The following is a 14,473-nucleotide window of genomic DNA, read 5'->3' on the forward strand; positions in this document are numbered from 1 at the left end:
CTGTCTCTCAAAAATAAATAAATGTAAAAAAAAAATTAAAAAAAAAAAAAAAAAAGAAGGGGCTGCACCATCTCTTAGCCACTCAGTCTTTTACTACACTTCAGCTCCGGCAGAGGAGCAGAGTTTTAACCTTAGAAAAAGCCTGAGCAGGGGGCACTTGGGTGGCTCAGTGGGTTAAGCGTCTGACTTCGGCTCAGACGGTGCTCTCATGGTTCGTGAGTTCGAGCCCAGCATTAGGCTCTATGCTGACAGCTCGGAGCCTGGAGCCCGCTTCAGCTTCTGTGTCTCCCTCTCTCTGCCCCTCCCCTGCTCTCTCTCTCCCTCTCTCTCTCTCTCAAAAATAAACATTAAAACAAATTAAAAAGAAAAGAAAAAGAAAAAGCCTGAGCGGTATCAGCTAGAGGAAGCTTGATTCAGAGGCCCATTCCTGCCCAGCCTGCGAGCCTCAGTTGCTCCCTGCTCAAAGCACAGTGCCCAGCCTGAAGCTGTGTCTGGCTTCAGAGCTTCTGCTAAGTTGATGGTAGGATGCCCTCTTCAGCAGCATGAGGTTTAGGACCCCCGAGAGATCTGTGAGGATGAGGCAGGTGCTTTGGGGCAAATTTAGCGGGAGGCAGCCCATGGAGCGGCAGCAGATGGCAGAGTGCTGTGGCACAGGAACCAGGGGCTGGCCAGCGGTCAGCATGGGAGGGGATGGCATCAAGCAGTGTGGATCCTGTGATCAGCCTGGACACCCAAAGTGACTCCAATATGGGCACAACTGGGCAGACAGGTGAGATGCCAGTCTGTGACTGGGGTACAAGGTAGAACTCCGGGAAAGAATTCGCTTCCTGGTCTTGGAATTTGGGAGTGTGGGGTCAGCCTGATAAACAACATTAGGAGAGTCCAGACAGTCACTAAAACCTGGGAAGACAGAGCCTCTGGTGGGTGAAATGCTCCAACTGTTGGCTCTTAGGGGTGTGGAGGAGACCCTGAGAGGTAGGCATGTATCCCACTGATGAATACAGTACTTGGAATATGGAGGTGTTTAATAAATAGCTGTTGAATTAATAACCCCGAACCTAGTTCTGAAATCTAGCTTTTTCAAGAAACCTGTCCGTATAGATCAATTTTGGATAGTTTAAAAGGTTCACTTTGATAACATCCCCTTTTCAAACGGTCTTGGAAAGGGCTACCCTATTATATCTGAAAAACTTGAGCCCTGCTTTTGGTCGTATTTCTCATGAGCTGACAGAGTGCCCCCGTGGACCTCGCTCAAAGGCCAGCTGCTGGATAGCACCGCGGGGAGGCCAGGGAGCTGCAGGAGGTGAAACATATACCTGTGACACCTGAAATAACATCAGGTCCAATCAGCCCCGTGAGTCATCATAGACTGATAAAGGCAGTCAGATTCCATGGCTATTTTAACAGTCAACATGTTTTAGGTCTAAAAACAATTTCATGGGCCCTGAAGGGTCAACTGTCTGAGGGGGTGACTGAGAAACCATGGCTGAAAAGTCCACCTCTGCAAAAAATTCAGAAACCTGCTTCTGACCCTGCCTGTCGAGGGTCTTAAGGTCTCCAGGGTCTTTAGTTCTGGGAGCCTCAACTATTTATTAATTGGCATGTGCAGCTTCTTCTGTGGGAGAAAGACACAGCAACTACTTTGCAGATATACGGTAGAGACAATATTATCAGGAACCACGTTAGTTGATATTTATCAAGCATTTTCTACATGCCAAGCTATGTAGCCTCCTAAGACCTCATAGTTACCTTATGACCCAGGTCCTCTAGCATTACAGCAGAGAAAACAGGGTTAACAACAAAGGAGCAAAAAAGAGGAGGCAGAGGGAGCCACAGGCACAGTGCTCATGAGACTGAAAACTGAAGACTGTATTATATTGGTCTGCTCAGGGATGCAGTGTGAAACTACAGGGCACTAAATGTAGCAAGGTGGCATGCCCTCACATCCTTTTATTTTTTCCTCTTCTTTATAACCAGTGAGATTTAATCTTACACACACACACACACACACACACACACACACACACACACACAATCAACCCTCACCACACACATGCAAATCACTGAAACATCTGTTTCACCTTATTAATTAATGGGAAGTTTGCCTGACTGGCATCAATCTTCCAAGCTGCAGCATACTGTGTGTCAACATCCCAGTGGTCAAGGCACAGTGAGAAAGTATTAAAGCCATGACTTGAAATACCTTACTTCATCCATGCGAGATTTCTTCTGCAAAGGCCTCATGCTTTGGTGTTACAGAGAAGCCAAACTTTTTGCATCTTCAAATTATCCTTTCATTTTTTTCCTCTCTCACTCAGTCTTTGAATATATTTGTGTCTGTGGGTTTATGCAAAGGCGTGCATGCACATGCCTCATAAGTGCATGTCACAGAGGTCCCTGGCATAGTGAAAAAACACAGTGGAGTCAAGAAAATTACTACAGGTCTTTACAGGCTGTGTGACCTGTGCTTCTCTGAGACTGCCTCCTTATTTGGAAAAAAGGTAAAAAACATCTTTCTAAAAAAGGTTATTAAACCCAAGTGAACTTTGTAAAGCAATTAACTTACATAGTAGATGGTCAGTAAATGGTACACATCATTATGGCAACTGCATAACATCAAAGCTAGATATGACACAATCTGCAGAAAGGCAGATGTGAGATTTGCCTCTGACAAAGCAATGAAACACATTTCATTCTGCATAAGATATTTTATAAAGTTCATTTAAAAATTAGTCTGTCCGCAGACGGTAACACTTATCTGCCCATTTGCAGGTTGAAGCAATGGGGTCATGTCTACCTAAACCTGACTAATGGTTGTCTCCTTTGTCATGGGGCTCAGTTAATGCTGAATTCAATTATCTATGCTGATGGAAAGAGCAGGTCACAGCTAATCCAAAAGAGCAAATATTTTCTAAATCAATCAATTTCTTTTCCATAATAGCTTACAAATACTACTTAGGTGTTGGCTAATGTTGGCATTCTGTAAGAATGTAAGAATGAGTGCCAGTTGATGAGAGAAGAAATTCATGACCTCTCAGATTCAGACAGAACACTACCCTGGACTTGAAAACTTGTTGCATAAAATTTGCAAGGTGAATAACTGGTGGTAGTCTACCACCAGCTATTCAAGTGTATGGCACAATAATTATGTCACAGCAATTCCATTCAAATTTTAAAATACTTCCTATGTGCGCATCAAGAACTACCAATTAAGTGTCTAGTCTGGAGTAGCTCATTAGGTTGGTGTGAACACAATACTAAAGAAAACAGGGTTCATTTTTTTTTCCAGAGAGTAATTAGCATCTTTCTTTTGGTGGTCCTACAAAAGTCTGTGAGAAGGAGACTACGCAACTGAGCCCATGGAAGTGAAATGCCATCAGTATTTCTGTAAATACCACAAAGCTTATGACCTACTGACCAATGGGGCCCTAGGAACAGTGTTATCTAACTGGTTTATACTATCACGATGTCACCAGTATCAATCACCATTATCACAAGGGACAGCAAACCCTCAATGCAATTTTAACTTGCACTCATTCAACCACAATTTCAAGTGCCTAGTAGGTGCAAAGGACTGGCTTCCCCATTGCTTTACCTGTATCAGTGGTTTTCAAAGTACTGTAAGGACCCTGGAGGTTCTTTCATGGGGGGTCCTGCCAGGGGTACACAAAGCCACTGCATTTCCAACTATTTATCTGTGACCCTGGACTTGAATTTAAAACAACCTCTCACAATAGATCAAAATGCAGAACCAGATAAGGGAGGCCAGCTGTCTTCTCAACAGACATTAAAGTGATTTACCAAGAAAACAAAAAAACAAAACAAAACCAAAACCCAAAAACCACAATGCCACTCTTCTTACTCAAATTCTTTTTGTTTTGGGAAATGTTATTTTTCATGAAAGATGTTTTATATGTTAGTACGTGATGAGTTTATTATCTTTTTTCAATGAATACGTATTTGTAAGCCTTCCTGCTTATAATTTCTAAAATGGTAACTATTGATAGACATAACCCATGTAAACAAAAGGCCTTTGGAATTTGCGATAATTTTTAAGAGACCAAAAAAAAAAAAAAATTGAGAAGCACTGTTCTACATCTATCTCATTTAAATCTTGCAGCATCCCAATACCGTGTCCCAACTTTAGCTGTCTCCATAGAACTTACCACTACCTAAAATCATATCATCCATTTATTTGTTATTTATCTGTTTTCTCCATGAGTCAATCACTTGCCTATTTGTTCTCAGATCCATTCCCTACGCTTTGCACCATATTTCCCAGGTTCTTTCGCAAAGACAAGGGGAAGTACTGGTGGGAGAGTGGAGGAGAGCAGAAGCCCAGGGGCTTTTCCTTGCCCTCTCTCCTTTGGGCTCATCTTCTTTTATTTTATTTTTTATTAAATTTTTAAAATTTTTATTTATTTTGGGGGAGAGAGAGAGACAGAGAGAGGGAGGGAGAGAGAGAAAGTGGGGGAGGGGCAGAGAGAGAAGGAGAAAGAATCCCAAGCAGGCTCCGAACTGTCAGCGCAGAGCCCGATGACCTGGGGCTGGATCCCATGAACCTTGAGCTCATAACCTGAGCCAAAATCAAGAGCCAGATGCTTAACCAAGTGAGCCACCCAGGCGCCCCTGGACTTACCTACTCATCTTCTTGGCTCCACTGTTTATGGACCAGGTCTTTGCTCTGTGCTCCCAATTCCTGCTGAGCAGCCCTGGCTCCCCACGTCCTTGTGTCCAACCTGAGGGGCACAGTGGCTGGCACCTTTTGTTATTACTTGCTTGCTTCACCATCCCTGTTTGACTTTCCAGCTCTCTCCATACTTTGGGGAGAGAGAGAGTCATCTCAGGTGCCTCATTTCAAAATAGGGATAATAATAATAGTCAACCAGAGCCTCTGTGAGGTCTAGAAAAAAATATATGGAAAGAATTTACCACAGTGCTTGGCCCAGAATAGGTAATACATGTTCGTTAATATTACTATGGCTGTATTTTAAATTTTGGAATTCCTGCCCCACGTTTAAAATGGAATCTATTACTTTCAGCTGTTGTTCAAGTTTTGATTATTAACTGAGATCCATAAAAATTATTTTTTTTCAAGGTAACTATTGTAATTGTCATTGATAACTTCTCTCAATTTTACTTCAGATAGAAATGTGGAGAGAATGCAGCAGGAGAAATTCTCCTCTGTAATCAGGCATTAGAAGCTCCAATAAATCACAAGCCTTCCCTTTTTACATTACTATGAAAAGGAAATAAAGCTCAAATTTATTCAGCACTTAACTCTCTACCGGGAACTCACTAAGAGCTTCATGTGCGTTATGACACTTAATTCTCATAACCTTACAAAGTGGATATTATCATTACCCGCCCCCATTTTCCAGATGAGGAAACAGCTCAGAGAGATTCAGGGCTTGCCAAGTCACACAGTCCACAAAGACAGGAACAGATTTGAACCTGGACTGACAATCAGCCATTAATTCTACACTATTTTTGGAAAATAAAAATAAAGCCATCAAAACACATCCCATATATTTTGACAGTTCCTGTCCAAAGACAGTCTCTCGGTATGTCATTGACATATTTGCTCCCATTTCGTCTTCCAAGACCTGGGAAGACAGACTCCCTCAGCTACCCGCTTTTTCTTCCCTACTCTGGGATGGCAAAATATGAATGGTTTATATTTGATGAGAGGCCATACCAGGCAAATCCCCAGTATTCAACAACTGCCTTCCCTCTGCTCCTTGAAAGATTCCTCATAGGACTCCTCAGATGGGCCCAGCAACCAAGGTGATGCTGAAGGAAGTCATCCACAAGTAATGCTTGCTGGTCCCCAGATGCTGAGGCTCCACTGGGCTGCAAGCATTAGGGCTCCCACACTTCAGCCTCTCTTTTCTGGCAGTTTCCTGGATGATATGACTCAGGGAGTGGGCAACAAAACAAACACTCTACAATTGGCTAGAGTTTCCCCCTCAAATCATCCATGCTCTCCGTTCTTGAGAACCTGGGCTGAATGATGTAGAAACACCGAAAGCCTATTGCTTCTTTTCAAGAACGATGCCTCCTTTTCCTGTGAGAAAACTAACAATTCAGTTTGAGTCTCCACAAAGACAAACACTTTAACTTCTAGAGGCATGCACTGAGAATCAATCAGACACATCGCTAAAGAGGTATTCACCTAATAAAGGGATTCTTTTTTTTTTAAACATTTTATTTATTTTTGAGACAGAGAGAGACAGAGCATGAACGGGGGAGGGGCAGAGAGAGAGGGAGACACAGAATCGGAAGCAGGCTCCAGGCTCTGAGCCATCAGCCCAGAGCCCGACACGGGGCTTGAACTCACGGACCGCGAGATCGTGACCTGAGCTGAAGTCGGACACTTAACTGACTGAGCCACCCAGGCGCCCCATAAAGGGATTCTTTGACAAGCTTTCTTTAAATATTGAACTTTCTCTGAGAAATGAAAATATTAGCCAAGTAACAAAAAATTCAACTCCTTCACATTTTTCAGGGATACATCTGTTCTGCAATATGAACTGTATGGCAGTGGCCAATCAATCTATACCTGTGTAGTAGTAATTAGTTCTCCAGGTGTCTACTTAGTGCAGAGTGTTATGTGGAATGCTGTATCCTGTAGTGGAAACAAGAAGGTGGAATCAGCTAGGTGCAGGCCACATATGCCATGCATGTGAAGGATCTTCTGAAGTTCCATTGTGGACCTGTTCCTGCTTCTGGCTGTCAAGGCCAAGCAAACTTAATCTCATCCCATAAAAGTTTGCCCTTTTTTCCACTGGTTCCATCAGATGTAGCAAAAGAGGAAGGCAACATGGATGATCGACTCCACAGTCAAATGCTTGATATAATGCCTGATTGGTTTTAAAATTTTTTTTAATGTTTATTCATTTTTGAGAGACAGAGCGCAAGCAGGGGAAGGGTAGAGAGAGAGGAAGACACAGAATGTGAAATGGGCTCCAGGCTCTGAGCTGTCAGCACAGAGCCCGACACGGGGCTTGAACCCATGAACCACGATATCATGACCTGAGCCGAAGTCGGACGCTTAACCAACTGAGCTATCCAGGCACCCCTATAATGCTTGATTTTTATCCGAGGCTCTTTTTTACCTCAATTTACCTGATGAGTCTATTTCATCACATTGATACTGTGTGATACTGAGGGAACTAACATTTAAAGCATATCTAACGCTGAGCGGAGTGTTTGAAAGGTAGCATGTTATTTAATACCTTCAATAATCCCAAGAAGTAGGTTCTGTTAGATGCATTTTATAGATGAAAAAATAAGCTTAGAGAGACTGAAATTCTGCTAGTAAAAGTTGATAACTGGGATTCAAAGTCACGTCTGACAGACACTAATGCTTTTGTTGCTTTTTACTGCCCCCCTACTCCCTGCTTCAAACTGGCTCATTTTCCCAGAGCATCCATTCTACTAGAAGAAAACTTAATGGAAAAAAATGATTATGTGAAGGAAAACATGGATAGAATTATCACTTAAGACTACGCATTTAGCATGAGTTTTTAAAGATAAAATGACAAAAAGGTCCTGTCTCCAGAAGACAACACACGCCCCTAGACCTGTAAGTTATTTTAAAGGAAAAGCCAGTGAATCATTCTCCACACATGGGGATCTGAGGCAGGCACATCATTTTATCTCCCTTCAAAATGGCATTATTTAAGAATCTATACCCTACGTAAAGGGAGTTCAGAGCACTGGTCAGGAGGGTAGAGCTGGAGACCTCTGGTGTCAGGGCTGTGTGGATGCCCCTACTCAGGTAAACCTGTGCTCTCTTTAGAAATCAGTTGGGAATTCCAGAACCAGTACGTGGGTGTCCTCCTCACTTCAAGTGGCTTGTACAACTGTTCCCTCCAACTCCATACTCTGTTCTGGGCAAGAGTTCTGGTTAGGTCACTGTGGTCCATCCCACTGCACTTCCAGATATATTTCCACATCCCTTACAGCATGGCTCTGAGCGGGCCCGTGCAGCACTCACCTCCACAGTGCAGCCTTTGTTGGCTAAGGAAGGACACCATGTCTACAATCACCAACAAGTTAAAGCTGCAGATGCCCCACCCCCACCCCAGTACAACTTTTGTTTTTCATCTCTGTTTTCCACTGAATATCACATATCCCTTTTCCCTTCCCAGCTGATGCTGAGATGTAACAACCTGTCACCTGAGATATGGCCCATTAAAATTACATAGCACAGGTAATGGAGAATTCAGTGCAGGTTGGGACAGCAGGTGATTAGCCTTACTTTACAGGGCAGTCTTCAGGCCCTCTGAGCTACCTGTATCTGCTTCTCTTCCTTTCTGCTTCTTAGCACTCACTATTTTTCGGAGCTATCTCTTGGGGTTTGTTAAGTCGGGGTGGTTATTCAACACTGTCCTCATTAACTGAGCCACCAAGCCACTGTAGTATTGCGTTAACAAGGCAAGGAATTGTGACCATCCACAATGGACCATCAATTCTCCAGTAGCCAGTGGGGGTAGGAAAGAATGGATTCAGCTGTGTCTGCATATCTTCCATGAATATAAAACTGAACAAACTTGGGTAGCATCAGAATCTAGAGGAGGCAAGTTCTGAAAAAAGAGCAGAACCTTGGAGTTCCCATCAGAAAGGACCTTGTACAATTTGTATCAGATGCAGGGCCCTGTCTATTTTCACATCCCTTGCTGTGACTATTGGGTTTGTCTTAGGACTTTTTCCAGAGAGGATTTAACATGTGATACAACAGGCAGGGGGAAATCAAGGGTGGTGTTGATTCTGGGATATGAATATCACAGACACAAGATGTTGCAAATTCTTAGAAAGCCAAACAGTTTCTCAGATCCCAAAGGCAAATCATGTTTCCAGAGCCTTGGGAAAACTTGCTAGTTCACAAGGCTACCTTATGAATGGGGGCTCCATTCTTGGCACTAAGCTGCCTGAGAACCCCTTCCCCATCCTCTTGAGAGATCAAATCCAGGTAACCTTGCCCAACACTGATTTTAATGAGTAGCTGATCCTAGATGTGACTAGTAGGCTATCTCCCCTCTTCTCCAGCTAACCTGTGCCCACCCTCTGCTGAGGTTGGCTGGTTTCACACTGCACATGGGCAGGTTTAGTACTCAGTCTTCTGAAAACCAAGCAAGAAGACACAACCAAATGTCTTTTTCCCTAAATAGTTATGTGTTCATCCCCCAAACCAGGATTTGACCTAGCTCCTTAAAAACCAATGAAATTTCCCAAAGTCTTTGAGAGATGACAACCTGTAGTATTTACAACCCCATCACAGAGTGATTCAGCAATGAAGACTGCTAACTTTTAAAAATCTTGTTGAGTCTTTTACAATGCATTTATTTTATTTTTCTAGGGATACTGTTCAGAAACCGCCTAGTGGTCTCCAGGATTTTTTGTTGTTAGTTATGCAGAAATGTATGCAGAGACAGAAAAGCAATGAACACATTTGTTTTTTCCAGCACCTCTTATGGGTGATTAGGGCTCTGGGCTCTGTGTTTTTACTCACACTGCCTCATTTAATCCTTACAATAGTCCCGTGAGATCGAATTACAATCGTCAGTTTACAAACAGAAATGTAAGCTCAGAAGTTATGTGTCTACCAATGTCACATAACACCTTGTAATGGCAGAGCAGTTGAATAAATTTAAGTCTCTGTCTACAAGTCCAGTGCTAGTCCTACCACATCGTAAATATATTTTGTTGATGTACATTCTGTCTTTCCAGTGTTATACAGATTTATATCAAAACAAAAAAAAATGCGGGAGCCATGCAATAAAAAATAAGTTAAAATTTAAAGGCTAATTATAAACTCAGTTCCCTGACACCTCGTGTCTGAAAAGTTCTCCCTATGGACATTTTTATAGTCTCATGTTTCCTGCCACAATATTTTGAGAGAGGATGAAACTCAGCTGTAGCCTCATGAGAAAGATTGCCAAAGGGATGTGACTATTCCCACAGTGCACTTGACCACTGAGCAAACTACTCATTTCGGAAAACCGTACAGAGGAACTAGATCTTCTGGACATTATGGAAAGGCTCAAGGACATGAATTCTGCTTTCCTCTCTTAGTGCCTAAAATAGGGCTTGCTTCCGAGCAGGTGCCGGACAAACATTTATTGAATGAATGAATGAATGAATGGCAGTAACAGGTCATTGTGGGCCCACAAAACGCATTGGCAAAGTCATCCCTTCGCCAATCTTGGAATGGAACATGGAAACAGTTAAAGTGCTTGGGCACACACTTAAGGCGTTTCAGAGGTGATTTTTTAAATAGGAACAAACAAAAACAAAATAAAACAAAAACTAAAAACCACTTCCTTAAAAGTTAATACAAAATTGGGGTTTCTAAAATTTTCTCCATCCTAAACAACTTCCTAAAACCACTGACTGAGAAATCTTTAGCCATGTGAAGGAAAACTTGCAAAATAATAATACATACTATGAATGGTAGTAGGAAACAAGGACATAGATTTTTGTCTACTCTTGAGCCCAAACTCTGACTTCCTTCTCCTTCCCTTTCCCCTTCTCCTTCTTCTTTTTTTTAAGTAGGCTCCACGCCCAGCACAGAGCTCAATGCGGGGCTTGAACTCATGACCGTGAGAACAAGACTTGAACTGAGATCAACAGTTGGACCCTTAACAGACTGAACCACCCAGGCACCCCCCAAATTCTCACTTCTAAATGACATATTAGCTGTACAGCCTTGGGAAAGCCCCTTACGTTGTTTAAATGTCAGCATCCTCACTGGTAAAATGGAATATTTAATTAACTGAGTTATTGCAAGAATTAAAGATTAACAGTGGCACTTGGCAGGCTCAGTAGATGTGAGTCCCCTCCTTCGCCTCTCTCCCATTCCTTCCCTGACACCCATCTAATATAAACCATAAAGGTAGGTGAGATCATGTAATTAATTTTTAAATGTTCTTATTCCTCCTGTTCAGAGGCTTTTTAAAAACATGAGTTGGAGGAGCTCTAAGTTTTCCACTCACTTTTTTTCTTAGTGTCAGAACTAAGATATTACATCCTATTATATAACAAGAACAGAGAAGCTGGGGGCTAGAACATAAAAATTATTGTTAACAAGACAGGCAACAGAATAAAAAAGAAGGCTGTGGCTATTTTTCTGTTGTTATCTCTAAGAGTGGTTGAGGAGATACAATGGAAGAGGAGGAGGTGGCCTGTGCTTCTGAAGTTACTGCTGTCTTAGAAGCTTTAACCGGGACATCTGTTGACTTTTTAACAAAGGAAGCTAAAGGGGATCGAGGGGGAGTGAAAGAAACTCTGGTTCACAAAGAAGCCACATCTGTTTGGTATTCTCCCAACTGAGAAAGCTCGACTTCGAAACAGTCTGGGTATCCTAGTTAAACTAGGATCCAGGAACCGATGAAAGCTTTTCTTTCCCTCATGTTTCAATGGTAGAGATCAACAGCTGTTTATATCCTTTAATACCTAACTGAGGGTGAAGCCTTCACATCTGTCAGTATTTTCCGGTCCTATTTCCTTGGATCACAGTGGGGAGGAGGTGAAGTTTGAACCCCTCCCAATTCCCAGGCAAGAACACAGAAATATGCCTGGGATTCAAAGCTGTAATGCTAAGCAGAACTCCCCATGTCTCATCCACCCAGGGTCTGCTGTTTGCAGAGAATTCTTCTTTTACTTTATCCTGACAGACATCTTGATCATTTCCATGATAATGACTCACCGCAGTACAAAGATCAAAAAGAAGAAAAGTGGGCTGGAATCAGGGGGAGGAAGAAGAGGAGGAAATGAATTCTAACAGAGAAAGTGGCTCCTAGAGATAAATTTTTTTCAAAACATAGCAACAATATTATGCAAGGGCAAATAGTAGAGGTGAGCAGGATGCTGATGAAGACCTTCGAGGTGATGGTGGATGGTGGTGGTTTTTACTGACCCCTAACATTTCATCTTGGAAAAATAAGAGATAACTAAACTCTGTGAAGGCAAGGTGCAGGATATTCCAAGGATGCTGATAAAGGGATTCAGATCTATTTAACTTTTGGTCCCTGGCACTACAGACATGTTGGGTCTTTGTAAAGATCATTTTTACTCCATTCTTCCATCCATCTATCCACCCATCCACCCATTCAACAATTTATAAGGCACCAAGACAGGACTTTGTGCTAGAATATTCAAGTGAACAAAACATATTCCGTAATTTTAAGGAGCGTGCATTCTGACGGGTGAAAAGCTTCACAGAGGCATGAGAATTCACTAGTTAGAGAAGATGGGGAATTCCATCCAAACAAGATGGATAAAACCAGAGAGGTAAGAAATAGACTGTTTCTGGGGGGAATGCAAAGCATTCTGGGCAGTTAAAGAGAGGAGAGGTGGGTGCTTACTGAAAGTGCAGATTCTTAGGTCTCATCTAAGATATTCTAATTTAGTTGTTAAGGGGGAAGGGCAAAGAATTTGTATTTTGAACAGAAGGCCCAAAGAATTCTGATAGAAACAAATGTTTGACCCCTCTAACTTATATAGATAAACATTTCTCAAAAGATGCTAATGGTGTTCATTAAAAGCAAAAAAAGATACACATTCAAATTAGGAAATACTACACACTAAAGTATTCCTTTCTTGGAGAATTATAATGCACATTAGCATATTAAAAGTCCTGCAGTAAAGAAACTGGTTTCATTCAGCAGTTCCCAAACTTATTTTCCATGGGCAAAAAGAAAAGAAAGAAAGAAAACCATGGTGCGCCTGCTAAGATCTCTCAGGACGCCAATGTACTCTGGAGCCAACAGAGGACTCTGATGAGGTGAGCACGGTCTGCAAGCCCACTGAATGGCTAACGAAATGTCTGGAAAAAGACAGCAAGGTCTATTACTCTAGGGGATATGGCGGCATCTGCTGATTTCCTCCAAGGAAAGTCTAAAACCATCTATTATGTCCTAGTTTCCAAGCAGACTGCCAGAAGCTTCCTTACTCTCAAGTAACACACCATGGTTCTGTGATGTTATTTCTGGTCACCAACTCTATGTGGTAATCACAGCTGCCAGAGACAGCAGAAGTGCCCAGAGTTCAAAGCATCAAGGAGTAGAAACAGAAGGGGAAAGACAAAGAGGAGGTATCATTGCCCAAATTTATTTATCTTTATTGCTATCACATGTTCTGCACAGAGAATTGGCAGTTGGGAAAACTCCTCCTAGCAAAAAAAAGAAGCCTCTGCCAGCCAGTGAAAGTACAAAAACCACGAACCTAAGAAATTCCCACCCCTTCCAAGGTGCCTATGATACGGCCAGGGGAGTTTCTGAACCCTGCCTTCTTCCTCCTGTGCTGGTGAGCCAAGGGAGTTTGCATTACCACACACACCACCTCCTTCCCTAGCAAGGGACAGCATAGGGCAAGCGCATGAGAGAGCTGGGCAAATCAAGGCAATACAGTGATTCTGAGCAAATTGGTGTGTGTGCTGAATATTTCAAGATGCACATACCGCCCTAATCAATTTATACACTCCCCTCCCAGCCCGGTTTAGCTTAATTACTTCCATACGCCCCACCTCAACTTCCATATACCACAGGGGGGATACACACATCCCATCTAGAGGTGATCTCAACAATGTGCTCCAAATGCTTCTTTTATATCCCAACCATCTCAGAGCTTTTTTAATACTACTGTCTAAGAGCACAAGTATTTTTTCAATCATTCCACAAATATTTCCTGAGGGCCTACAAAGTTCCAGGGCACTGTGCTAGACACTGGAGACACATAGGAGGTGGCTCATTCCTATTGAATCTGATGCCTAAAACCCCCCTGAACTTTAAATTCAGCCTGTCGGTGCATGGCAAATCCAATTATCAGAAGCATAAAGAAATATAAAAGGGAGATAAGGTTTGGTCCTTCCCCTTGAAGAGTTTTATAGCTCAGAGCACCACACAAATGAAAGCATTTGCATTTCAAGTTCTAGTGGGTCTAGCAGCTACACATGGGTCCAGAGTTACTAATACAACCTGGAATTAATAACAAATGATCAGGAGTGGTAAGAACAGATGCCAGGATTTTTATTTCCCCAGAAGGCCAACCCCTGTTTGCTTGATCCCCAAACAAATCCATGCATTCTCACACTGGGATTCCTTAACCTGAGAGATGAATACCAATAAATGCACCAGAGTTAATGTAACTTTAGTTAATTATCCAAAAAGTGAAAATTCTACATGGCTAACTGGGTGAGTCTGGAATGTAGTCCTAAAGAAACCAGCAAGATCAAATCTAACATCTCAGCAAGGCAATGCTCTCTAGCATGTGGTACCTATACCACTGAGGTCCACAAAATAATTGTAAGTAGTCCACAAATGATTTTTTTTTTAATTTCAAGGAGGTTCTTAGATCTGAAAAAAGACACTGCAAGTACGATGGATGTTAGGGAAACACTGATAGGGTGCCACCCAGCATTCAAGGACAGACCCTAGAAGAAGCCCCTGCAAACTTTCTGAGCTTGGGT

The 14,473-nt window shown here is 42.4% G+C and overlaps 1 protein-coding gene across 8 annotated transcripts in view; it reads right to left on the minus strand.

Moving 5' to 3' along the window:
• Nucleotides 1-14,473, minus strand: part of MOB3B (MOB kinase activator 3B) — a 203,878-nt gene that overhangs the window by 110,025 nt on the left and 79,380 nt on the right. The gene's annotated exons all lie outside the window — the stretch shown is intronic.

The sequence above is a fragment of the Panthera onca genome, chromosome D4 (genome assembly GCF_046562875.1).
Source record: "Panthera onca isolate mPanOnc1 chromosome D4, mPanOnc1 haplotype 2, whole genome shotgun sequence".
Lineage (NCBI taxonomy): Eukaryota > Metazoa > Chordata > Mammalia > Carnivora > Felidae > Panthera > Panthera onca.